Genomic DNA, 4,022 nt, shown 5'->3' with positions numbered 1-4,022 from the left:
CGCAGGACTACCTTTCCTCGAGTGACAGCCCTGCTCTCCTCAGGAACTCACCCCTGGTAACCCCTTCTCTGTTCTCGCCGTCTACGGACGCTCTCCTGTGAGCACTGAAATGCCATCTGCACTCCCGGGGCCTCCAGCTCCTTCTGTTTTGACTTCATCGCAGACACATTTCTTCAGAGTTATCCTAATGTACTGTTTCCATTTTGTCTCCCACTGATTCTTCAGCTGTGACGCTGTGGTCTGAATGTGTCCCTCAAAATTCACGTCTTACAAACTATTTTTTTTTTTTTTTTTGAGACCGGGTCTCACTCTATGGCCCAGGCTGGAGTGCAGTGGTCCAATCTTGACTCACTGCAGCCTCGACCTCCTGGTCTCAGGTGATCCTCCCACCTCAGCCTCCCAAATAGCTGGGACTACAGGTGTGTGCTACCACACTCAGCTAATTTTTGTATTTTTGGTAGAGACAGGGTTTCCCCATGTTGCCCAAGCTGGTCTCAAACTCCTGAGCTCAAGGGATCCACTCTCTCAGCCTCCCAAAGTACGGGATTACAGTCTGCCCTGCCTGACTGGTACAAACTTAATCCCTCATGCAACAGTGTTGGGAGACAGGGACTTTTGGTAATTTAGGCTGATTAATGCTGTTTTTAAGTGAGGTTGTGGGAGTGGGTTCAGGCTCTTTCACTGTCCTGCTGTGTGAAGACACAATGTTTATCCTCTTACCCTCTGCCTTCTGCCACGTGAGGACACTGTAATAACTGGCACCTTGATTGGGGGCTTTGAAACCTCTAAAACTGTGAGATGATACATTTCTGTCCCATATGGGTTACCCAAGCTGTAATCTGGGTAATCCATAAAGGACTGTGACTCTTTGTTACAGCAGCACAAATGGGCTGAGACATATGGCATGGCTTCTCTTCCCACCCCTCTACTGACTCTCATCACCAAGCTCAGTGAGCATTTTTTAGTCCTTATCTTTCTAAAAGGACATCTTGGTAGAGTGGGGACTGGAGCTCTGACAGTGCTGGTGATCAGGGTTGGGGAGTCTCTCCAATTGATTTACAGTTGAGGCTTAGATACTGTTTTAAACTTGGAAGGAACCTCCTAACCATCTAAACACAGCTACTGATTCACTTGGTGGGCCAGAGCAGTCTGCCTGGGAGAAAAATACTGAGAAGCCAGCACTCTAATGACTATTGAGGTGCAGGGATATAAAATCTTGTACAAATTGGGATGGCTCTGGGCCAAGATCAATTTGTTAGAAACAGCCAGGCTTCCTGAGAGAATGTTCCATTAAGGGGAAAAGGAGGTTGGCTGTGCGTGACCAGGCAGTTCTCTCCCTTGGGGTCTCTCGTGAGGTTACTGTCAGATGGTGGTACAGCCACAGAAGTGGCTCCATACCATATGGCTGGCTGTGCCAAGCACTCAGAGGTCTCCCCCAACACCATGATGTCAGGTTGGAGGGACTACTGGTTTGAGATAGAAGGTGGGACGAATGCCAAAAATCCATGCCAACCCTGCAACCACAGTGCCAAAAAGCTCATCCTTCAGCATGCTTTGTGGAAGGATTGCAGGTTTATGGCAATTAAAGATTGCAACACTTTTGAGTCCCAAAAAATCTGCGTGTGATTACACCCCCGACTGAACATGATGGGGGGCTATCCTCTGAATTAGCAGAAGCCTAACTTGCTGCGTGCAGTGGCAGCCAGAGCTTATTCCTCTGGTGCCACCTGCCATAAATATACAAGTTGTTTTACCTAACAAAGACACAGTGACATTGGGGGTTCATGCCACCACTGACCCCACTGGCCAGTGGGAGAAGACTAAGCTCTGGCTCAACCTTCAGTAGACGCAGATGTTCTTGAAGCTATTTGGGCAACAAAGTTGAAGGATTTCACCTGTGTCAAGGTGGGAGAGGGAGGGATTTTAGGGGGGCACTTTTGGCAAGATTTGGAAGGGTATGAATTATAGAACATGAGTAAATAGAGACCAATGTACAGGGAAGCTAGTAATGCTCAGCCTCAGGGCCCCTTCCTTGCATGAATCCAATGGCAGATTGTATTTTTCAAGATGGCAGCCACAAGACCCCAGCCATATGTACTCCTTCTTACAGGGTGAGGTTCATATGCCTCTTATGGAAAGGTGGGGTCTATGTGTTCTTCCCTAGAATCTGGGCAGGCTTGTGACTCTGATGCAGATGATGCTTGAGGATTTCCAGGCTAGACTATAAAGGAGAATTAGCTTCAGCCCAATTCTCTTGGAAACCAACTGCCATTCTGCTAGGAAGCCCAGACACATGGAAAAGCTCTGAGTGTTTTGGCCAATAGTCCCAGATGAGGCTCCAGCGACAGCTGGGTTCACCCATGAGATGTGAGTGAGGAAGGCGTTGAAATGGTTTCAGCCCTAGCCACCATCTGACTGTATCCTCTTGAGATACTTTAAGGAAGAGAATCACCTGGCCAAGCCCAGCGGACCTCCAGAATTGTGAGATAAATAAAACAATTCTTATTTTAAGCCACTGTATTTTGGGATGATTCATCCCATAGCAATATACAACTTCAACCGGTTAGCAATAGACAACTTCAACAGGCCCCTTCTGAGGCTCTGGAAGGGCCCTGGCAATGTGTCCATTTGGTCATTTACTTTGGTCAAGTTTGCAAAAGCAGATATTTTAACTGTAATTGGCTAAAATTCTGATCTCTTTCTGCCCTGACTTGCTCTCCACCTCTTCATGTTGAGTGGTCGAGTGGATGTGGGCATTTTTGGGATCCAGGAAAAGAGGAATTGAGTTGAGTCATTGAGTTTGGGTTCCATGGGATTTATTTATGTGGTATGGAGTCACTTCTGTGAACATTTGTAAAATGGCTTTCAGAATAGTCTTAGCCTCCCTTGTGCTGACTTACGTGGTGGTGTAATGTAAATATGCATGATTGTGTCATATGACATGTGGATTTGCAGGGACATGGATGGAGATGGAGGCCATTATCCTTAGCAAGCTAACACACGAACAGAAAACCAAATATCACATGTTCTCACTTACAAGTGGGAGCAAAATGATGAGAACACGTGGACACATAGAAGGGAACAACACACACTGGGGCCTATTGGTGGGCAGAGTGTGGCAGGAGGGAAAGCATCAGAAAAAATAATTAATGAGTACTTGGCTTAATACTTGGGTGATGAAATCTGTACAACAAACCCCCATGTCAAAAGTTGACATATGTAACAAACTTGGACTTCTACTGCTGAACTTAAAATAAAAGTTAAATAAGAACAATAGAAATGTACAGAGCTAGAAAAAAGTCTAGCTCTAGCTCCTCCCATCTGGGAATTATTCCAAATCTTACAGCTCCTACACAAAAATAGTTTGGTGGAGGTTTTCCTAAATTTGCCAAGAATCCTGAAAACTTATCTTTCATTATCAGTCATGAGTTATGCAGCTGAAAGACAAATTTAAATCCATCAATAATAAAATACTAGAGGCAAAATGGATTATTATTCTTCTCTCATAGAATATGATATTACAACATTATTGAAAAAGCAACCAAAGAACACATGGCCAAAAATGTTGGGAAAAGAGTATTACAGATATGGGTCAGGAATTTGTTTAATTAAAATATGCTATTTTACTGAGTTTTGTATATATTTGGTTGTAGCAGTAGCCAGAGTAGACTTTGCCGGGAGCTTGGGCCATTAGATTGGTATTATTACAGTTATGTTGGGCTCATTTGCCCTTACCTGCTGGCACACACGGGGTATATCTCACTTTATTTCTCACAAGTCTTTGGTACCCACCACCACTCCCACCTTTTTACAATTTTCACTTTTGCTGACTTCTCTGGACTTACACTGTCAACTTTCCCCTCTGGCTAACTGTTCTCAGTCATTTCTACAGAATTCTCTTCTTCTGGGTCCTTGTGTTGTTGAGGGATTTACCGCAGGGCTTCTTTTTCTCTCTCTGGGCAAGCTCGTCCACCCCCATTGCTTCAATCCCACCTACCTGCTGAAAACTGCAGATTCCACAT

The sequence above is a fragment of the Gorilla gorilla genome, chromosome 5, assembly GCF_029281585.2.
Source record: "Gorilla gorilla gorilla isolate KB3781 chromosome 5, NHGRI_mGorGor1-v2.1_pri, whole genome shotgun sequence".
Taxonomy (NCBI): domain Eukaryota; kingdom Metazoa; phylum Chordata; class Mammalia; order Primates; family Hominidae; genus Gorilla; species Gorilla gorilla.
Note: the sequence above shows the minus strand (reverse complement) of the source record.